Source organism: Diceros bicornis, chromosome 35 (assembly GCF_020826845.1).
Source record: "Diceros bicornis minor isolate mBicDic1 chromosome 35, mDicBic1.mat.cur, whole genome shotgun sequence".
Lineage (NCBI taxonomy): Eukaryota > Metazoa > Chordata > Mammalia > Perissodactyla > Rhinocerotidae > Diceros > Diceros bicornis.
In genome coordinates, this window is record NC_080774.1 from 34,595,074 (window position 1) to 34,618,904 (window position 23,831).

At 43.4% G+C, this 23,831-nt stretch overlaps 1 long non-coding RNA gene across 2 annotated transcripts; it reads left to right on the forward strand.

The window, feature by feature from the left end:
- On the forward strand, positions 1 to 23,699 carry LOC131398568 (uncharacterized). 2 transcript variants are annotated; one of them, XR_009216944.1, is made up of 3 exons: positions 1 to 152; positions 16,338 to 16,459; positions 23,401 to 23,699. It is a non-coding gene; the product is annotated as an uncharacterized LOC131398568 (long non-coding RNA). The 2 variants fall into 2 exon arrangements; XR_009216945.1 differs by lacking the exon at positions 1 to 152 and adding an exon at positions 16,060 to 16,090.
- The last annotated feature ends 132 nt before the right edge of the window (positions 23,700 to 23,831 follow it).

Below are 23,831 nucleotides of genomic sequence, written 5' to 3' on the forward strand. Positions count from 1 at the left end.
GGAGCACGGGTGCCGCCTGCAGGAGCAGGTGGAGAAGGACAGCGAGCTGAAGAGGGGCAGCTGCCGACAGCCAGGTGCACACGCTGCAGGAGGAGCTGGACGAGCTGAAGGGAGGGGCTCCCTAACTGAGCAGCCTGCTGCCCCCAGCCGAGGTCAGTCCTGGGGCTCAGGGCTCCCCCACTGCCTGCTCCTCATGAGGAGTTTCCTGCTCCACAGCAGACGGCCCCTGAGCACCTCTGTGTGCAGCATGCCTGCTGCTGTCTTGGGAGAAGGCTCTGCTGGTAGCCGCCCCTTGCACACAGGGAGCCCAGGCTGCAGAGCTCACCCCGCTCGCTCTAGGGTGCTCAAGAGGCACCGGTAGTTGTCAGGGTTTAGCAGGTGGGGAAGGAGGCATTGCAGGTCAGCTGGGAAAGCCAGACCTACTCAATGAATGGTGCCTGGATAGTTGGTTTTCCACTTGAACAGGAGAAAATCAGCTTCTGTTGCATCCCTCACACAAATGTAAATTCCAATGAGTTAGGATCTAAATGTGAAATAAAATCGACATAGTAAACTATTGGAAAAGTTATAGGAGACTCTTAACATTATGGGGAGGTGCTTTCCATACATGTTTTAATGAATATCCTTGAACTGAAGTCATTTTGAACATTTTAATAATTTCTTTAAAATTTGAAACATCTTTTTGAGTAGAATACATTCTCTTTTGTAAAAATTAAAACACTAGAGAAATACATAAGCTAAGAAGTGGTAAAAACTCCTATTTCTCACCTACCTCCCAACTTTTATTCCTTGTCGGTAGTAAAATTTGGTGTGTAATCTCCTCCACTGTTTCCTGTGCTTTACCTACATATTTCTCCACCTGTACAAATAGGTTGGATATATTTTTGGTGTGTTTCTTTGCTATGTTTCTGATTTTCCTGCTCTCTTACAGTTTAGTAGTTGTAAACATTGGTTTCTCAATATTCCTTACATATTGAGGGTACCATCTTTTCCCTGTTATACATCCATGGAAAACATTTTCCTACCACATTGCTCATTTAATCTGGATCAGTGCTTGTCTTCCCAGATGTCAGTAACACTTCAAGAGGGAAACGGGTCTATGTGACAGGCTATTCAGGATCTCCGGGACCCCTGGGGCAACAACCAGTAGGACAACCCAAAACAAGAAACAAAACCCATCCCGCATGTTTCCAGATGCATCCTATGGGAAGGACGGCTCCAGTTGAGGACCACTGATGTCCTGGTCAGAGTTATCCACTATGTTCTCCTATCACGTTAAAGCTGTTTCTGTAGTTTCTCGTACCTGATGGTACAATTTGGTGCCTTTGTCTGTTCCTCTTGGTGCCTTTGTCTGTTCTTCTTGGTCAGACTGCCCAAGGTTTCTCACTGTTACAGGTCTTTCCAGACAGCCAGCCCTTGACTCCATTGCTCAGGTCTATGTTGTTGTTCCTGTCTGGTGAATTCTCCCTTCATTCTGCTGTCATTGGTTTTATTGTGGTGTTGTTCTGGCTCTTGGAGGGAAGTGCTCAGCTTGCTGTACAGGTGATATTCCCTGATACCTGCAGTGGAGGCTGTGTCCCTTCTTCCGTCCCCTTGTCCCCACGTCATGGATTTGCCTCATGCTGCTCTCATTGCTGTTCATTTCTAAAGAGTTTCTCCTGTCTGTCTGGATTCCCTCTTTAACCTGAGAGATTTAGAAGGGTGTGGACAGATTTTCAAGTGGCTATGTTGGGGGAGGGGAGCCAATATTTTGTGATTATTTTTTACTTTTATTGCTTTAAGTTCCAGTAATATAGTCACTTATAGATTTCTGCTTTTTGGACTCTTTAGAGATTTCATTGTGGCTTAGCACACAGTCCATTGTGGTGACTGTTTCATCGTGGTTTGAGGAGAATGTTCGCTCTCCACTAGATGCTTACGTTGTCCCTGGGGCTGAGGCTAGATCTAGCTTTTTTGTGTTTGTCAGCAGATCTGTTTCCTAACTTACTGTATCACTTGACCTGTGGCTTTTTAAGAGAGGTAAGGTAGGTTTCCCTGTGGAAAGGGAAGGCACCTCCCTTGGGGTGCCTGTGTCTTCTTGTTTGTCCAGTTTTGCTTTATGTTTCAAGACCATATTGTTAGGTGCATAAGTGTCCCTGACAGTTATCAACACAGAGAACCCCTTTTTGTCCCATTTAAAGTCTTATTTCTTTATCTCCTTATTTTCAACCATATTATATCCCTTTATTTTATAACAATATTTTAACTCAACTTGAGAACCTTCATGTTTTTATAGAGCAATTTGATCTATTTACAATTGTGATTATTGATAAATTGGAATGTGAGTCTACCATTTAATTTAATTTTTAATTTGTTAGGTTTTCTCATGATTTTTCTATTCCTTTAGTGGGTGTCTTTCAGCTTTTAGGAACAACCATTTCTGCCTCTCTTTCTGTAAATGCTTAGAGTTGATCAGTTCCTGTGTTTTACACTCCCAACTCATCACCTTCCGGTCCCCGGCTTGAGAATATCTGATCTTAGTTCTGTGTTCTTATTTTCCCCATCAAGCAACCAGGATTGGATGTAAGTATACGTTTTATTGGTTACTTTGTTCACAACTGTTTATTGTATCCAAATTTTTCCTCCTTTTGGAAAGATTTGATGTTATTTTGGAACTCATATGACAGTGAAATTTTGAGATGAATCGAGTCTGAGATACTCCTTAGGTGCTGATGCTGGGGACCTAGCACCTAAACTCTTAAAGTTGCATTGGTGTGTCAGCAGAGTCGGGATGAGGTCAGAGATGTTTAAAACCGTGGAATTGAATGAGGTTTCCTGGAGACACTGTAGCTGTAGAAGGGACCAGGGCCCAGCCTAGGAGCAGGCAGTGTTTGCAGAGGTGCAGCTGAAGAGGGTCCAGGAAAGGGGACTGAAATCGTGGAGCATGAAGTTGCAGGACCCATGAGGGGAAAGGGTATTGCAGAAAGGAGGGGTGCTCAGCTGGGTGGGATACAGCTCTGATCAGAATGGAGAAAAGATGGCTGGACTCGGCCATGTGGCATCACTGGTGACCTCAGTCTCCTTGAGAGGGTGGGAATGAAGCTGGGTCTAGAGTGAGTGTAGGGGGTCCATGGGAGGGCAGTATGTATAAGGCACTTTATTTAAGAGGTTTAGCCATGAAGGGGAGTTGGGAAAGTGGACAGTAGCCAAAAGAGAGCCTGGGTCCAAGGGAGAGTTTTGTTTGTAAGGTGGAGATGAGCTAGCAGGTGTCTGTGCTGCAGGTAGGACCAGATGGAGAGGAAGAGTGTGCTGGGCCCTGAGGAGGTGCCGGGCTGGGCTCCTGTTATGAGAGGTTTGGGGATTCAATTGTAGATGTAAAAGAAACTTTCCACTCCAAACAAATGGGTTGAAGGTATATTTTATTATAGAGAGGATGGTAAAGGTGATAGTCCGCAAACAGATCTGAATAGGTCAAATAATAAGAGGGAAAAAACACCAGCTCGACTGGAATGGGAAAACATCCACATCAGCTGAGATAGCGGCACATTTGAATAGGTCATATAATAAGAGGGAAAAACATCAGTTCTATCGGATAGGGAAACACCAGATCGACTGAAGGGAAATGACACAAATCAACCAGAAAGAGAAACGCCAGGTTAACTGAAAAGAGAACACATCAGATCAATTACTTCACAATAAATCAATTACTCACAACATCCACGTCCCACTGCCGGGAGAGTCCTGTCAATTGTTTCGGCTGGGCGGAAATCACACGTCCTGGGCAAGGCGTCCCTTCCACAGGTGGAACTCTCACCGGGTCTCAGTCTCCAGCAATTTATATAAGCAGTTACAGAGTTTACAGAGAAAGCATTCAGTGTTCCCATGCACAAATGGTTATCAGTGGCGTACATGCACTGAGCCCCACACTCTGGCTATCGTCTCAGCCCAGTAGTTGTGTACGTGCATTGTTTACCCTGCTTATCCTCCCAGCCCAGCTCAGATGGCTAGTCTGCCCCAGGCTGCAGTGCCCGAAGGGCCTTGAATTTTTTACACATTGCAACTATCTCCATGGGAGAAGGGCCGGTTCCCACCACGCAGAAAGCAGCTTTTATATTTCTTTTTGTGCTGGTGGCTGTAGGTCAATGGAGCAGCCAAACATGGCTGTACTCATGTCACGACAGCTCTGCTGCCTGGCGCCGTGCAGAGAGAAAGAGGACGAGCTGTGCTCGTGGAAAGGGCGCCCTGTGCCTCTGCTCCTGTATTCCTGGAGCATGAGGTTGGCAGTGGCTGGGAGTGGAGGGACGATGCAGAAGGTGTTAGGTGAACGACAGGGGGAGGAGGGAGAGGGAGAGAGGACACCCTGGCTTGGTCTTCATGGCTCACACGGAGTTCCCCACTGGGATCTCTGATCACCAGCTCTTGACTCTCTTTGATGTTTTCATCAAAATGTCGGCTCTCTTGATGGTTCCCAAGGCTATTATGAATTTGTTCATCAATGAAGGAAACTTTGGGTCATGTTTAAGGGATTCTATGTCAAAGGGGCTCTACATGTGTTTATTCAGTCCATCATCTTTACCCAATCTCTTTGTTTTTGGACAGGTTCCATACAACAGAGCAGCCGGGCCAGTGGCCTGCAGGTTCCAGGGTTTGGGAGATTTGCCCTCCAGAAAGCCGGTGCTGATTGGCATTCTCACAGGACGTGGTGCTCTGTCCCAGAGCCCGCTCTAATTCTGGGTGTCATGACATTGTAAATCCTGGGGCAGTTCTGTCAGGGCCCATCGTTGGCATTTCTGTGATCAGTGAGGGCAAACATTTTTCTGTGATCATTATCTGTCACTTCCCTGACTGTTTTGTTGCCTGCCTTGCTCACTGAGCTCTGAACCTTCCTGGTGGAACCAGGACGTTCACTCTTTATCCAGTGTGATTGCACGTTCCCTCAGTGTGCCCCTTGAGTACTTGCTTCAAAAATATCTGTTTTCTTTGCATTCTTTGATTCCTTGTACATATAATCTAGATTTAATCTGGAGCTTTAAAAATGTTTTATTGTGGAAAACCTTGAACATACACAAATTAAACAGAGAAGTGCGATAGCCCCCCATGTCTCTATTACCCAGCTTCAACATTTATTAATATTCTGATATTCCTGTTTCGTCCATATTTCTACCCACTCCCTACTTTCCATTGATTATTTTTTAATTAATAGATTTTTTTTAGGAAAGTTTTAGATGAACAGAGAAATTCAGCAGAGAGAGCAGAGCATTTCTCCCTCTTCCCCCACAGTTTCCCCTATGGTTAACATCTTGCGTGACCACCCGTGTTAGTGCGCTTCATTCCTTACAAGTGAGGAGCTGATGCTGCTATAGTGTTCGTAAGCAAGTCCGTAGTTTACATTAAGGTTCATTGTCTTGCTGTCATGTACTTGGATTTTGACAAATGCATAATCTCATGTATCCACCACGACAGTATCCTACGGAAGAGTTGGATTGCCCTAAAATCCCTGTGCTTTACCTCTTCGTCCCTTGCCCCCCAACTCCTGGCAACACTGATCTTTATACTGTTTCTATAGTTTTGCCTTTTCTGGAATGTCGTGTAATTGGAATATATGAAAACTATGGAACAGTGTATATAGCCTTTTCCAGTTGGCTTCCTTCACTTAGCAATATGTGTTTAAGTGTCCACTATGTCTTTTTGTGACTTGATAGCTCATTTCTTTTTTTTTTCTTTTTGTATATTGAGTCATAATATACATAGCAAAAAATGTTTCATCTTAACCATTTTTAAGTGTACACTTCAATGGCGTTCAATACATTTCCACAGTTGTACAGTCATCACCACCATTCATCCCCATAACTCTTATAAATCTGAAACTCTATACCTATCAAACAATAACCCTCCCTTCTCCCCTCCCCCCAGCCCTTGGCAGCCACCATTCTACTTACTGTCTCTATGATTTGACTACTCTCAGTTCATACAGTATTCGTCTTTTTGTGACTGGCTTATTTCAGTTAGCATAATGTCTCCAAGGTTAATCCATGTATAGCGTATTGGAGAATATGCTTAATTTTTAAGGCTGAATAATATTCCATTGTATGGATATACTACATTTTGTGTATCCACTCATGTGTCAATGGACACTTGGGTTGCTTCCACGTTTTAGCTGTTGTAAATAATACCGCTATGAACATGGATGTACAAATATCTCTTCAAGGCTCTGTTTTCAGATCTTTTGGGTGTATATGCAGAAGAGGAATTGCTGGATCACATGATAATTCTATGTTCAATTTTTTGGAGGAACATCAATACTGTTTTCCATAGCAGCTGCATCATTTTACATTCCTATCAACAGTGTACAAGGGTTCCCATTTCGCTGCATCTTGGCCAACACTTGCTGTTTTCTGTCTTTTCAATAACACTCATCTTACTGGGTGTGAGGTGGTGTCTCATTGTGGTTTTGATGTGCATTTCCCTAATGATTAGTGGTGTTGAGCATCTTTTCATGTGCTTATGTGCCATTTCTAAGTCCTCTTTCGCAAAGGAGTCTTCAAGTCCCTGCCCATTTTTGAATTGGCTTGTTTTTAGTTGCTTAATTTAGGACTTCTCTGTATATTCTGGATACCAGTCTCTTGTCAGAAATACGATTTGCGAATATTTTGTCCCATTCTGTGGGTGCCTCTTGATGTATCAACTTATAAAATTTTCGTGGAGTCCAATTTTTCCATTGTTTTTCTTTTGTTACCTGCGCCTTTGGTGTCATATCCAAGAAATCATTGCCAAGTCTGGTGTCATGAATATTTGATCTTATGTTTTCTTCTAAGAGTTTTCTTGTTTGAGGTCTTACATTTATGTCCTTGATCCATTTTGAGTTAATTTTTGTATATAGCGTTGGATGGGGTCCAGCTTCAAGCTTTTGCATGGGGATATCCAGTTTTCCCAGCACCATTTGTTGAAAAGAAACCTTTCTCCATTCCATGGTCTTGGCACCCTTGTCAAAAATTACTTGACCATATATGTGAGGGTTTGTTTCTGGGCTCGCTATTCTATGCCATTGGTCTCTATGTCTGTCTTTATGACAATACCATACTATTGATTACTGTGGCTTTGTAGTAAGTTTTGAAATCAGAAAGTGTGAGTCCTCCAGTTTTGTTCTTCTTTTGCAAGATTCTTTTGGCTATTCTGAGTCCCTTGAGATTCCATGTGAATTTTAGGACGGGTTTTTCTATTTCTGCAAAAAACATCCTTAGGATTTGACTAGGGAATACATTGAATCTATAGATTGTTTTGGGTAATACTGACTCTTTAACAATAGTAAGCCTTCCAATCCATGAACATGGGATGTGTGTCCATTTATGAATGTCTTCTTTAATTTCTTTCTGAAATGTTTTGTAGTTTTTATGATGTAAGCCTTTCATCTCCTTGGTTAAGTTAATTCCTAAGCCTGTTATTCTTTCTGATACTATTATAAATGAATTGTTTTTGTAATTTCCTTTCCAGAGAACTCATGGTTCGTGTCTAGAAATGCTGCTGATTTTTGTGTGTTGATTTTGTATCCTGCTACTTTTCTGAATTCATTTGTTAGATCAAACGGCTTTTTTGTGGAGTCTTTTGGATTTTCTACATACGACATGATATCATCTTCAAACAGAGACCATTTTACTTATTTCTTTCCAATTTAGATGCCTTTTATTTATTTATTTTTATTGCCTCATGGGTCTGGCTTGAACTTTCAATACTGTGTTGAATAGAAGTGGTGAAAGTGGGCATCCTTGCCTTGTTCCTGGTCTTAGAGGAAAAGCTTTCAGTCTTCCATCATTGAGTATTATGTTTGCTGTGTGTTTTTCATATATGGATTTTTTTATGTTGAGGCACTCTCCTTCTATTCCTAGTTTGTTGAGTTTTTTATCATGAAAGGGCATTGAATTTTGTCAAATGGTTTTCTGCATCAATTGAGTTGGTCATTTTTTCCCCTTCATTTTCTTGATGTGGCTTATTACATTGATCAATTTTTGTATATCGAACTCCCCTTGTATACCAGGAATAAATTTCACTTGGTGGTAGAGTATAATTCTTTTAACATGCTGTTGAATTCAGTTTGCTAGTATTTTGTTGAGGATTTTTGCATCCATGTTCATCAGGGATAATGGTCTGTAATTTTATTTTCTTTTAGTGTCCTTGTCTAGTGTTGGTATCAGGGTAATGCTGGCCTCGTAAAGTGAGCTTGGAAGTGTTCCCTCTTTTTCAATATTTGACAGAGTGTAAGAAGTCTTGTTTTTAATACTTATTTATATGTTTGGTAGAATTCACCAGTGCAGTCATCTGGTCCTGGGTTTTACTTTGTTAAGAGATTTTTTTTTTTAGATTTCTTTAAATATTGGTGACATATAACATAGGTAAGTTTTAGGTGTTCAAGATGATGATTTGTGAAAGGATTACCACAATACGGTGAGTTAACACCTCCATTCCCTCACATAATTAACTTGGTTTTTCTAGTGATCACTTTCAAGATCTACTCTCTTAACAACTTTCAAGTCTATAAGAATATAGTATTGTTAATTATGGTCACCATGCTGTACATTAGATCCCCAAAACTTGTTCATTTTACAGCTAGAAATTTGTGCAATTTGACTCACATCTCCCCATTTCCCCCAACCCCGCGACCCTGGGAAACCCATTTTTGTCTCTATTCCTTTGAGTTGGGCTTTTTTAGATTTCACATATGAGTGAGAATATATAGTATTTGTCTTTCTCCGTCTGACTTATATCATTTAGCGCAATGCCTCAAGGTCCATCCATGTTGTCGCAAAATGCAGGATTTCATTCTCCTGCATGGCTGAATAATATTCCATTATATATTACATGTATACATATATCTCACATTTTCTTTATCTATTTATCCATTGATGGACACCTGGATTGTGTCCATGTTCTCTGTGAATAATGTTGAAATGAACATGGGGGTGCAGATATCTCTTCAGAATAGTGACTTCAATTCCTTTGGGTATACAGCCAGAAGTGGAATTGCTCATTTATATATATTTCTATTTTTATTTTTTTGAGAAAATTCCATATTTTTTCCATAGTGACTGTAGCAATTTACATTCATACCATCGGTGCACAGGGTTCTCTTTTCTACACAGCCTCGCCAACACTTGTTGTCTGTTGTCTCTTTGAGAATAACCATTCTAGCAGGTGTGAGGTGATATCTCATTGTAGTTTTGATTTCATTTCCCTGATGGTGAGTGATTACGAGCATCTTCTCAGGTACCTGTTGACCATTTTTATGTCTTCTTTGAAAAAGTATCTATTCAGGTCCTTTGACCATTTTCATATTGTTTTGTTGGTTTCTTTGCTGTTGAGTTGTAACAGTTTCTTATATACTGTGGATATTAGCCCCTTTAGTTTGCCAATTGTTTCATTTGCTATGCAGAAGCTTTTTAGATTGAAGTCATCACACTTGTTAAGTTTTGCATTTGTTGCTTGCACTTTTGATATTATATCCAAAAAAATCTTTGTCAAGACCAGTTTCATGGGGCTTTTTTCTCTATATTTTCTTCTAGTTGTTTTATATTTGGTGTCTTACATTTAAGTCTTTAATTCAATTTGAGATCATTTATAGAGTGGTGTAAAATAGGAGTCCAATTTCAGTTTTCTGTATGTGGTTATCCAGTTTTCCCAGCACCATTTGTTGTAGAAACTATCCATTCCCCATGGAGTCTTCTTAGCTGACTTGTCAACTGTTAGCAAACTGTATGTGTGTGGTTTTATTTCTGGATCCTTGATTCTGTTCCATTGGTCTAGGTGTCTCATTTTATACCTGTATCATACTGTTTTTATTACTATAGATTTGTAATAAAGTTTGAAATCAGAAATTGTGATGCCTTCAGCTTTTTCTTTCTCGGGGTTCCTTTGGTTATTGGAGGTCTTTTGTGGATCCACATGAATATTAGGATTATTTGTCCTATTTCTCTGAAAAATGCCATGGGAATTTTAATAGGAATTGCATTGAATCTTGAGATGGCATTGAGTAGCATGAACATTTTCAAAATATTAATTCTTCTGATCCATGATCATAAGATATCTTTTCATTTCTTTGTGTCTTTAAGTTCTTTCATCTGTGTCTTATAGTTGTCAGTTTCTAGATCTTTCACCTTCTTGGTTAAATTTATTCATGAGTATTTTACTGTTTTTGATGGTATTGTAACTAGGATTTTTTTCTTTATATCATTTTTAGATAGTTCATTGTTAGTGTAGAGAAAGGCAACCGATGTCTATATGTTGATTTTGTCTCCTGCAGCTTGAGTGAATTTGTTTATTAGTCCTAACAGTTTGGGGAGGAGTCTTTAGGTATTTCTCTACATAAAATCATATCTGCAAACAGAGACCACTTTGTTCCTTCATTTCCAATTTAGATGCTTTATATTTCTTTCTCTGGCCAAATGTCTCTGGGTGAGACTTACAGCAGTGTGTTGAAGAGTGGTGTTGAGACTGGGCACCCTTGTCTTGTTCTTTGTCTTAGCAAGAAAGCTTTCAACCTTTCACTGTTCAATATGATGTTAGCTGTGGGTTTGTTATGTAAACCTTTTATTATGTTCAGGTATGTTCCTTCTGTAACCCTTTCTTGAGAGTTTTTATCATGAGGTGGCGTTGAATTTTGTCAAACTGCTTTTTCTGCATTGAAAGATTATTTTAGGATTTTTATCTTTCATTCTATCAATGCGGTGTATCACATTCATTGATTTGCATCATGTTGAACTTGATCATGTTGTTTGATCCTTTTTTTTGAGTTTAGATAGTTTTGTTCTAATGTGTCTTGGAGAAGAAAGTTTTAGTTTGAAATTTTAGGGTGACCAATCGGCATCAGGACCTTGGATGTCTACATCTCTCCCCAGATTTGGGAAGGTGTCAGCTGCTACTTTTTTAAGTCAACTTTCTTTTCCTTTCTCCCTGTCTTCTCCTCTGGTACTTTAATAATGCTTATCTATTTCTTTTCAAGGTATCCCATAATTCATACTACCTTTCCCCAATCCTATCCGTTCCTTTTTTTCTTTTTGCTCCTTTGACTGGATGATTTCAAATGACACATCTTCTAGTGCACTAATTATTTCTTGTACATGGTTGAATCTGATTTAGAAGGTCTCTATTGAATTCTTCAGTTCAGTCATTGTGTTCTTCAACTCTAGGATTTCTGTTTGTCTTTCCTTAATGCTTTCTGTTTCTATGTTGAACTTCTCACTTGTTCATGCACTATTTCCTTATTTCATTTAGTAGTCTGTCTGTGTTTCCTTAGAGTTTTATGAATTTCTCAAAGAGCATTGTTCTGAAGTCTTTGTCACATAGTTCCTATATCTCCATTTCTTGGTCGGTCATTGGAGTTTTATTCTTTTTCTTTGGTGGTGTCATGGATCTTTGATTATTCATGATCCTTGTGGCCTTCCGTTGGTGTCTGCAAATTTGAGGAAGTAGACACCTCTTCCACTCATTACAGACTGGCTTTAGTAAACCAAAGCCTTCACATTCAGCCCATCTAGGGGTCCTGGGTGGGCCATCTGGTGGTGTCCAGGGGCAGGCTTGCTGCTGGAGCCCTTGAGCAACCTGGTACTGGGGTGAGTGGAAAGCTTGCGTCCACAGTATTGTGTCTGGCCCTGGGCAAAACTGGGACCCTGAGATCATGAGTAGCCCCACTGGAGCCTGTTTTGGCAGGTCCTCATTGAGATCCTGTGACCACAGTAGTCATCCAGGGCCATGAGAGTTGGCCAGTGCTGGGATGATCTGAGAGTCTTGGCTCACGGGAGCCTGCCAGGAGCCTGTGCCATGAAAGACAGTTTGTGCTGGTGTAGGCCAGAAGTCTAGATTCCTGGGAACCTGGGGCCACAGGAGCTACCTGAGATTGCAGGAGCCAGCAGGCGCTGGGTCAAGATGGAAGCCTGGGTTCATGGGAACCTGCCGGTGCCTGGTGCCATGGGAGCTGCCTGGGGCCGCCTGAGTCAGCAAGCACCTGGGTGGGCTGGGGGTTTGGTTCTGTAGAAGCCTGTCGGAAGCCTGGTTCCATGAGAGCTGTCTACGGCTGCTGGAACTGGCAGGTGGTGTGGTGAGCCATGGGCCTGTGTTCCTAGTAGCCCCCGGGGAGCATGGAGCCATGGAATCTACCTGGGGTTGTTGGAGCCAGTAAATGCTAGAGTGACCTGGGGTCCTGGGTTTGTGAGAGCCCAATGGGTGCCCTGTTATGGAAGCAGCCTGTGGCTGTGGGTGCTGCCTGTGGCTGCCTGGAGTAGGCAGAAACTTGGGGAAGCCAGGGTCTGAATTCATCAGAGTCCACCAGGAGCCTGGTGCCAATGACACCACTTGTGGTCACAGGAGCCACCTTGGGCTGCTGAAGATCGCAGCCCCTAGGCTGATATGGGGGCCTGTGTTTCCAGGAGCCTGATGGGAACCTGGTGTCAAGGATGCTGCTTGGGGCCGCCAGAGCTGGCATGCTCCAGGGTGAGCCAGGGGCCCGGATTTGCAGAAGCCTGCAGGGAGCCAGCTAGGTCCACAGGAGTCAGCCTGGGGCTGGGGCAGGCTGGCTCAGGGATTTGTGGTGAAGTCGAGCATTCACTTTACTCTCCTTTCGTTGGGAGGTTTTTGATTACTGATTCAGTCTGCTTGTTTGTTACTGGTCTGTTCAAGATTTCTGTTTCTTCATGATTCAGCCTTCATAGATTGTTTCTAGGAATTTATCTATTTTGTCTAGGTTACCCAATTTGTGAATGTACAGTAGTTCAGAATAGTCTCTTCTGGTCTTTTTCTTTCTGAAGCATCAGTTGTAATGCCTCCTCTTTCATTTCTGATTTACTTTATTTGAGTCATCTCTCTTTTTTTCCCTAGATATTGTATCTAAGGGTTTGTCAATTTTATTTTTTCAAAAAATCAACTCTTACTTTTATTGATATTTCATACTGTCTTTCATTTTTTCCCACTCTCCTCTTGGTGACTTCCATCCTTCTGCTAACTTTGGGTTTCATTTTTTCTTTTTCTAATGCTGTGTGTTGTAAATCAGGTTGTTTCTTTGACATCCTTCTTCTCTTATAATGTACAAGTTTATCACTACAAAGTTTCCTCTTAGTACTACTTTTGCTGCATCCTATAAGATTTGGTGTTTTTATTTTTTCTTTTTGTATGTCTTGAGCTATTTTCTAATTTCCCTTTTGATTTCTTCTTTGATCTAGTGGCTGTTTAAGAGTTTGTTGTTGAACTTCCATGTATTATGAATATCCCAGTTTTCCATCTGTTATTGACTTTTGGTTTCATGCCATTGTCTTTGGAAAAGATACTTGGTATGATTTCAGTCTTCTTAATTTACTTAAGACTTGTTTTGTGACCTAACACGTGATCTGTTCTGGAAAATAATGTGTGCCCTTGAGAAAAGACTGCATTTTGTTGCTGTTCAGTAAAATGTTCTGTGTATGTCTGATAAGTCCATTAATGTTTTCATGTCTGCTGTTTCCTAATTTTCTATCTGGATATTCTATCCATTGTTAAAAGTGGGGTACAGAAGTCCCCTACTATTTGCAAGTTATATAACTGAGAATGCTCTAATATTGAGACTATATAAAGATCTCTTAGAACTCAATTATAAAAAACAAAGAAGTTTGAAATGAAACTTCATTCAAAGAAGTTTGAAATGAAACCATTTTCATTGGTTACCCAATGAAAATGGGTAACTAGCTGCAATGGACATGTCTCCAGGAGAAACATAGATGGCCAATAAGCACTAGATAGATGTTCAGTATCATAAATTATTAGGAAAATGTAAATTCAAAGCATAGTGTAATACTATTTCACACTCAAAATGAAGGCTATACTCAACATAATGGAAAGTAACAAGTGTTAGTAAAGATATGGAGAATGGGAAACCCACATACATTACTGGTGGGAAAGTAAAATGATGCAGCCACTGCAGAAAACAGTTTGCCATTTTTAAAAATCTTAAACCTAGAATTCCCATGGACCAGGAGAGTCACAAGGTAGGTATGTCCAAAAGACCATTGGAAACATATGTTCAAAGAAAAACTTTTCCATGGATATTCAAAGCAACATTATTCACAATGGTCCAAAAGTGGAACAAACCCAAATTTCTATCCAGTTATGACTGCATAAACCAAATGTGCTCTATTCATAATATAGGACATTATAGAGCCATAAAAAGGAATAAGCTACTGCTACATGCTCGGCCATGGATGAACCTTGAAACATGTGTGCTCACTGAAGTCGCCCACAAAGGCCACAGATAGCATGATGCCATTTGAATGAACTGTCCAGAATAGGCAAACCAATAGGGAGAGAAAACAGATGAGTTGTTTTCATGGGCTTGGGTTAGGAGAAAATAGTGTGAATGAGTATGGGTTTGTTTGGGGGTGTTGAAAATGTTCTGGAATTAGATAGTGGTGATAACCACACGACATAATCATTGTACTAAATGGCACTGAACTGTATACTTTAAATGCTTACAACAGTGTATTCTGTGTTAAGCAGATTCTCCATAAAATTTTTGAATTTTTTAAATTAATCAGGGTAATGATTAATTTTAATTTAGTTAATTTAAAGTTGGTTGGGATAGTTAATAAGGGTAATTAATAGAGTTATTAGGGGTAGGGCACATTGTAGCCAAGAGAGTAAATATCCGATGATGGCTATAGTAACAGATCCTATAATTGTACAAGCAACAGTCTAAAATCCAGTCTGTTTCCATTGTCCCCAACTTGGAGAGACCAGCCATGAAAATATGTCAGTGATCTCGTGGGCCTTGGGTATCTTTTAAAAGATTTAGGTAACATTACACAATATTTTAACCTCTTGGGCCATCTGGTGGAGGTAGGTTTGAACTTGTGAGTTGATGTACATTCAGCAAGTGGTTCTAAGAAAGGCAAAAACCCCTCCTTCGTTGGTTGGTATAGACAGTCTAGGGACAGGCCATTCTCTAAAACCATTTAGGCAAGAGACTCATGAGACTGTTCCACAAGGGCTAGGATAGGGTCTTATGGAGTTGTTGTCGATGTTGGGTTAAGGTTTTCGATACTTCTTGGTTGCCTCAGTTACCTGATTTTGTGTGGGTAGGGCCACCGCACCTGTGCCCAGTCCAGTCAGTCAGTCCTAGTAGAAATCAACACCCAGTCCTATAGGACTGACAGTGTCTCTATGGGTTGGTGGTAGCCAGTCAGGGCAGGAACCTCGGGGGACCCGCAACCTGAGGGAAGCAGGCTGAGATAGACACAATGATGCATTGCAGAATATAGCCTGGAGAAATCTGCTCAGAGGGCTGGGGAAGAGAGAGCCTCACTGGGTGAGAGCCTTGTGATATCAGCCTACAGTAAAACCCAAAAGTGGATGCTCCTGGTGTGAAATATTCATTAGGGCCCTTGGAAGTAAAACCAGTAATTTGCACCCATTCACTAGTTACTTATGCTATATGATTTCAGGGGGTATGGTTAAAGTGTTTGTTGGCCAAGAGCTGTTTGGGCCTGGGCACAAAATCACCAAGGTGGCCTCGAAGGCTACCCCAAAATGACCCCTCCAGGAGCAGTTGGGGCAGAAAGTGGGTGGAGCATTTTGAAGGAAGCCTGGGGCAAAGATGTTGTGCGATTGAGTTGGGTACAACTGAGTGTCTCCGCAGGGTAAGCCCTTCAGCTGGGGTACAATAGATGATTGGAGGCCAAATGACAGACCCTGTGACTCCTGATTCCCAGTGCACGGGCAGGCCTCTCAGCCCATTGGACATAAATGGTGGTGGTGTTGTGAAGCATCTTGATGGCAGTGTGGAAAGTATAGGGGACATGTGGTGGGAGACGTCATGATAGTGTCGGGAGGAGCTGTATGTGAGATTACGGTGTTGAAGGGAAAGGACTGGAAGCAGGTGCAGTGGGTGTGTGACCAACAATGGTCAGTGAAGGGACAGCCGGGGTGTAACTGGGGAAAGCAGGGACCAGCAGAAGTCATGTGTTTAAAACAAGACACCAGGCCCAAATGGAGCCGCTTAGGCTATGCCTCACATAAACAAGTCGAGACTTAATTAGACTTTTGGCCCTCCCAGGAATAGAATCTTAAAGCAGTCAATCAGGAATCACCTGATGCGCAGCAGGTAGCTCATCTTCCTGATAGAGCCCTGCCATCCTCTAAGGAAGGTAACCTTGCAGTAACCAACCCGCTTTTTTATCTAGTGTAACTTCCTTGTTCTTGCTCCCTTCTGCCTATAAAATCCTTCATTTTGTAGAACTCCTTGGAGTGCCTTTCTCTCTGCTAGACTGGATGCTGCCTGATTCATGAACTGTTGAATAAAGCCAATAAGATGTTTAAAATTTGCTCAATTTTATTTTGTTTTGTACCAGTTTGGTGGCAGCAGTGGGATCCAAAGGAGACACCTGATGGCTTCGAGGATGAGAAACACAGTCATTGGTACCCTCAAAACCTTTGAGTTCTCCATCTTTTTCACTGTTTCTGAGGGCTGTGGGTAAGTTCCTCTTGGATATGAGATCCACTCTGTTTGCCGTGAGCTCCTGATCTAACTGGCTTTCCAGTCCAGGGTGAGTGGGTCAGTCTAGACTGACAGGATGCTCTAAGAGAGCATCAGTCTTAGCATTTGGTTAGTCAGCAGTGCCAGGCAAAGGCTTAGCGGTTCAGCTTGAGCTGCCAGATGGTTCTGCCAGGAACCCGAGTCCCTGGCCCTTAATTAGTCCACAGTCCCCATTTGTTGGGGTCTGCTGGTTGAGTCTGCAGTCTCCATGTGTTAGGGTCTGCTGCTTCAGTCTGTGGTTCTTGCTAATGGAGAGGAGTGGAAGAAATGTGTGCTCCATGCACACCCAGTCTTTGAAAACTTCCCACGTGCATTTTACATGCATTTTACCCTCTGTTGACTGTAGATGCGTTCTAAGGAAATGGTGAAGGCACAGTGAGGAGGAACTGTGGGTTTCTGCAAGACTACCTCGAGGAGTGCCGCCCCCTCAACCTGAACAGCCACCTGGCACTAGTAGAAATGAAAGACATCCCATCACCGTGGATAGGAAGACTCCTTATTGTGCCGGTGTCAACATTATCCAAAGAGATCAACAAATGCAGTGTAGTCCTTATCAAAATTCCAAGGGCGTTTTGTGCTGAAATAGAAAAAAACCTAACCTAAGATTCTTATGGAGTCTCAAATAAGCCCAGATACCAAAAATAATCTTGAAAGGAGATACTAAGTTGGAGGACTGATTCTTCCTGATTGAAAACTTACTATAAATCTACAGTATCAAAACAGCATTGTCATGGCATAAAGACAGACATATTGACCAATGGAAACAGAATTGAGAGCCCAGAAATTAACCCTCACCCATGTGATCAAATGATGTTTGACAAGGGTGCCAAGATTATTCAATGGGGAAAAGTCTTTTCAACAAGTTGTGCTGGAAAAAGTGGATATCTACATGCAAAAGAATCAACTTGGACATTTACCTAACACTGTACGCAAAACTTGATTCCCAGTGAATCAAATACCTAAGTGTAAGAGCTAATGCTATAATACCCTTAGAAGAAAACATAAGGCAAAACTTGACAAGATAGGATTTGGTAATGATTTCATGGTTCTGACACCCAAGAGCAGCCAATAAAATAGGAAAATACATATGCTGGACTTCATGGATATTAAAAAGTTTTGTGCCTCAAAAGTCATTATCAACAGAGTAAAAGCACAGCCCACAGGATGGGCGACCATATTTGCAAACCATGTATCTGACAAAGGCTTAATATCCAGAATAGATAGAGAACTCCTAAATTCGACAACAAAAAACAAACAACTCAAATCAAAATTGAACAAAGTATATGAGTAGACATTTGCTCAAAGAAGATCTGCAAATAACCAATAAGCATATGAAAAGATGCTCATCATCAGTAATCATTAGGGAAATGCAAATCAGAAACACAGTGAGAGACCACCTCACATTCATTAGGATGGCATCTATCAAAAAAAAAAAAAAAAAGAAGAAGAAAAAGAATAGAATCACTGTTGGCCAAGATGTGGAGAAGTTGGAACCCTTGTGTACTGTGGTGGGAATATATAGTTGCTGTAGAAACCAGTATAACAATTCCTAAAAAAAAATAAAAATATAATTATATAGGACCCAGCAATTCCTCTTCTGGGTGTATACCCCACCAAGGAGTTGAAAGCATGTTCTCAAAGACACATTGCAACACCCATGTTCATGGCATCATTATTCATAATAGCTAAAACATGGAAGCCACCCAAGTATTGTAATCGAGGAAGGGCTCACAGCCCAATGCACCCCTTAGCCAAACGGGATACCCACTCTTGTAGAAGGGAAAAAAGCTTTATTAGGAGGTTGGCCAGCAAGGAGACAAAGGTTAAATCTTTCTCCCCAATGGGCTGTTGAAAAGGGCTTTTCAAGGGCAAAGGAGTGGGTGCAGTAAGTTTGGGAGCAGTCCTAGGTATTTTGTGTAAGCACAGATTTTCATGTTCTGTCACACATCCCACGTTCAAAAGGCAGTGTCCTTAACATGATTAGCTGGGGAGTTCTTGGTCCCCCAGTTCATCCTCCAGTCACTTATGCAGTTGCAGTTTGAGTCTTGCAAGCCATCTTGTTGTCTCATTGGCTCAAAGTAGTTGAAACTTGCTTAAGGAAGAGAAATGGAGTTTCTGAAAAGCAACTCACGGCCCAAGATTAGATCCTTAGTAAATATCATATGGGATATGGCTTAAGAAAGTAGTCTGCAAGGTACTGTTGAGAAAAATCTGGCTGGAGCCCCATTTTATTTTGGGCTTGGTTGTGGGCCTTGCTATGGTATCTGTCCAGGGATGTATGGATGAGCAAAATGTGCTATATACATACAATGGCATATTATTCATCCTTGAAAAATGAAGGAAAGTCTAAGATACGGCACACCATGGATGAACCTTCAAGATATTACTCTAAATGAAATAAGCTAGTCACAAAAATACAACCCTGTGTGATTTCCCTTCTATGAGGTTCCTGAAATCACCAGATTCAGAGAGACAGAAAGTAGAATGGTGTTTGCCAGTGGCTGGGAGGAGGGGGAATGGGGAGTAATTCATGAATGGGTATAGAGTTTCAGTTTTGCAAGATGAGAAGTGTGAAGATGGATCGTGGTGATGATTGCACAGCAATATTAATGTCTTCAATACACTTAAAACATACTTAATGTATCTATGGGGCCTGATGACTTGTCCTGGCTGAGCACATGCTTGTGCTGTTGCACATCTTACCCCTCACTGTACATTTGGGAAACTGGCCTAGAAAGAAGCAGATACCGTCCCAGACCACAGGACGTCGTCAGAGTCCTGAAGACTAGAGAGAGCTCCAGCTTACTTGGCCGAGGCTCCACCCCTTCCCTCAGGTTTCCTTTGGTAATGAGAGGCGTTAAGATCCTAGAGGATTGCTGCCCACCCCTTTCCATATGGGGTCATTTTCCTCTCCTCATCATCACATGTGCACAGGCACACTCACTCACACTTGAATTCTCATATGGAGAACTCGGAGGTGCAGTCAAAAAAGAGCCAACACTGGGCAAGTGACAAGAGGCATGAGGGAGAGAGGTTGGAGGCAGCTCTCCCACGGGGCAGTAGCATCCATTCTCCTCGATTCGTGCGCAGGGGCCCAGAGATGGGAAGAGGAATCCCTAAGGTTCCTAGGTGTCTACCTATTCCAGATCCATCCCTGGCCCAGCCTGGGGATCACAGGACTGGGGTCCTGCAGTCCACCTCTGTGGGCACTCAGAACTGTCATGAGCCCATCCTCCCCTTGTGTAGGCATTGGGAACAGGAGAGAATACTTCAGTGAGGGTCCTCCTGTATAAAGTGGAGTGCATCCAGCGAGTGACTCCAAGTGTTCCATGCACTCACAACATGTCTGTTGGACTAGGTTCTCTGTTGATGACCTACTGTGCTCTGAAACCCTGAGAAAATGATTTCCAGCCCCTGGAGATCCTTTAGAACTGAGGATGCTAGGGGGCTTGGGTGGATGAGAACTGAGGATAAGGAAGAAGATGCCAGAGCACTGGACACCAAGTCTAGAGTCCAGGGAGAAGACTAATCCTTGTTGGACCCTTGCGGTCCTCATCTGGAGGTAAGGGGAACCATTGTCATGGCAGCAGTTAGGATGCGTTAGGAGTGAAGAGGACACCTGGTGGGGAACAGCAAGAGGGGGGCACGGTAGGCTCCCAAGACTCCTCCCACTCCCTCGAAGCTGACAGGTCCTGCTGCTTTACCCCTGGGATCCTGGAGAGCCTCTGCCTTGAGGACACCTGAAGAAAGGTTGCTTTCTGTTTGGAGTTCCTGCCTGGGCAACAGTGCTAGTGCTGGCCACGAGGGGGCGGGCAGCCTCTTGTGTCAGTGGTGGCCAGTGAGTTTTTGTTTTTATTTTTTTTCAGTTGTATTGAGATATACTTGATATACAACACTAAGTTAACATTGCTGTGTGGTATATTTGAAACTTGCTAAGAGATAGATCCTAAAACTTCTCATCATCAGGAAACAATCTTTTATTTCTGTTTGGTGATTGATGTTAACTAAACTTATTTTGGTAACCATTACATAATATATATATATCAAGTCATTCTGCTGTAAACCTGGAATTTACTCGGTGTCCACTGAACTTTTCTTGAGCTCCTGGAGCAGCGAAGAGTCAACCAGAGGTCTTTCTGGCTGTCCCCCTGCCTCAGAAACAACTTGTACCTCCTATTAATAGTGTTCATCTCCAAAATGAAAGTTGGTCAAAAGCAGGGGGCGAGGTGCAAGATCTACCCATGTACTCATTCAGCAGCTGTGCCCTGAGCGCTCATCCTGTGCCAGGTGCCCTGGTGGGCTGAAGTGAAGGATGAAAATGACCAAGTGGTCCCTGCCTGCTGGGAGCTCACAGTCTAGATGGGAAATGGACAAAAGCAAAGACATGAGAAAGAAAAGAGCAAATGCTGTAGAGAAACACATCAGGGGGCTGTGAGGGAGGGCTGGGCATCACTGGGTAGGAGGGTCTGAAAGACCTCACTAGGGTGACTATTTCTGGTACCAGAATGAAAAGAAGGAGCCTGCCCTGCACAAGTCTGGGAGCAGTGTGTCAGGGAAATGGCACCTGAGCTCACAGGCAGAAGTGAGTTTGGCCAGAGGAGGTTAGAAAGGTGGCCAGTGCAGCTGGAGGGAGGCTGGGAGGAGAGAACAGGAGCTGGGGTGGAAGGTAGGGCCAGGGCCTGGTAGGCTGTGTTCGTTACTTTTCCCTCTCTGACTTCATTGCCCCTAACCTTGCATTTCAAAACATCAAATGTTGACAATCTCACAATTTTTGTGGATCAGCAATCAGGCATGTTTTAGCTGGGTGCCTCTGTCTCAGTGAGTTGAACAGATTGGGGCTGTGGCCTCAACTGAGGCTCGACTGGGGGAGGACTGGCCCACAAGGTCACTCTCAGCCTTCAGGATTCATTTTGGATTGAGAGCCTGAGTTCCTTTCTGTCTGTTGGCCCAGGCACTCCCTTGCTTCTCTCCTCAATGTGCCTCACACATTGGGCAGCCCCAATACACCGGTATTTGATTCCTCACTTCCAGGGATTTGACAGAATGAGAGAGAGAGAGATGGCACATGAGAGAGGGAGCAAGAGGAAGTGAGAGACATTTTTAGTTAAAATTTAGACAAGACATCCCATCACTTTGGCTCTTATTATGTTCAGAAGCCAGTTACTAACCACTTTGTGGTTCCACGGGGATGTGTATAATATGGGTGGGGCTTACTGAGTACCACTGTGGAGGCTGCCCACCTCATAGACCAAGATGAGACACTTGGGTCTCATTCTCCATAAAACAGGAAACAATCGAATGGTTTTATGTCACACGATGGCAATATCTGAATTTCCATTAGTTGCAACCCCCTCATGGTGCTGACCTGAAAATGAGGCCAAGTTGGAAATGACTGTCCCAATATCACATTCTTGGAGCCCAGGCCTGTTTTGAGTGGTGTTCTGTACTACATCCCACCCTTCCTTGTTATTCTTCCATCTCTAAGTTTGTGCCTTAGGTACATGTGACACCAGCCCACAGGGGTAATAGATATTATCTCATATACACCGGGTGATGTCCCTAGGAAGTAGATTCTAGGCTGATCCCCATGGTGCAGGTTTAGAGACTGGGGAGGACCTGAGAGGCACAGGGACTATCCCAGGATGAAGAACTAGTAAGGAAAAGGAGGTCTGCATTCATCTCTGTCTCCTTAAAGCTAGGTCCCTAGTTAGGTTTCCAGGGAGCTGTGGGTAGGGCTGTGTAGGCTCATTGTGTACAGTTCAGGAGATGACGTGGGGTCATAGACCTCAACAGATCTTAGAACTCAGGTAACCACGCACCCACAGCACCCCATCCAGCTCACTTGATTGGAGACAGTCAGCAGGCAAAGATGTTTTGTTGTTGTTTCCCAACTTTTGGAGGATCTGGGCTCAAAAAATCCCAGAAAGAGAATCTTTTTGGTAGTTGGCAATGTTGGCTCAGCCCTCATTCTTCACGCCTCTGGGTGTCTGGCAGGAGGCAGTGAAAGGTAACACGCGACAGCCCAGGAAAGGCTAGTGCAGGCCAGGACACAGCTGTGATCCCACCTGATCAGCCCCACACCCCTTGCCCCTCTTTGTGTGTGTGTGTGTGTCTGCATGTGTCTGTGAGGAGGGGAGAAGTCAGGACATAAGGGTCGGGTCATTCCTGAGCAGGAGCTGGTTGTTAGGTGTCGGAAACCTGGTGAGTCTGTCATGTTCATACCCCAGGCCATGCCTGGCAGCATGAGAAGGTGAGCTCCTCTAATCATGATACCGAGCATTAGAGGATTCATCTCCTTCCCTCCCTGACCACAGTTCTTTGCAGGGATGCCCCTCTGTGCGTGAACTGAGCAGCAGACTTTCTCTTGGGGGTCGGCCCCAGTGGCAGTGTGCATGCAGCCCCTGATTCCTTCTGGCCCAGCTCCCAGGCAGTCTTTGCAGAACTCCACTCAAGAGGTTGTCGAGTAGTTGCCCAGTGGTTTCAACTCCACCTACTCACTAGACAAGGGGCAGGTACATGAGGCCACCCACACTTTCCAGTGTTGCTCTGAGATGAGAGCAGGAGCAGAGGGTCTCCACACTCAGAAGCTTGAGATGACGGGGTTGGACTAGAACTAGGGCGGAACCAGACTGGGGCTGTCCCTTTTTCAAGCTAAAGCGGATGTACATGAATGTCACCTTGCCTGGTTAGGAGAGGAGCTGCCGTGACCCTCTTACCCTTGTCCAGTGTGAGCTTCTGGAGGCCACTGAGGCAGAGCCAGAGGGTAAGGGGGACTGCAGGCTGGGTATTCCTGGAAGGGAGGGGGATCTTTCCTGTGTTTAGAAGGACACATGGAAAGTCAGCTATGTGGGTGAACCTTTCTCTTTATCCCGCTCCAGCGTCAGCTGCAGAGCTCCAGCCAGCGGCAGAAGCAGAGCAGTGGGCAGTGGTGGAGGTAGAGCTGGCTCCAGCTCCGTTGACACCTCCTCCTCTAGCGCTGGAGTCAGCGTCCCCTCCATCAGCAGTGGTGGAGCTGGAGCAAGGGCCAACATGGGCTCCAGCAGGAGTGGGAGCTGCTGAGCTGGAGTCACCTGGACCATCATTTCTAGTGAGAAGTCCATCTCCACCTGTGGCTCTTAAGGAGGGTGAGAAGCTTAATCTCACGGCCTTCCCTCTTAAGCTGGTGATGGAGCTGTTGACCGTGATGGATCCGGTGAGCAGCTGGGCTTTCAGGGCGGGATGGGGCAGGCCTTCCCTCTGCCATCGTTGCCCCAGACCTGATCCAGACTGCTATGATCTGGGCCCAAATCCAGGCTCCACCCTTTACCAA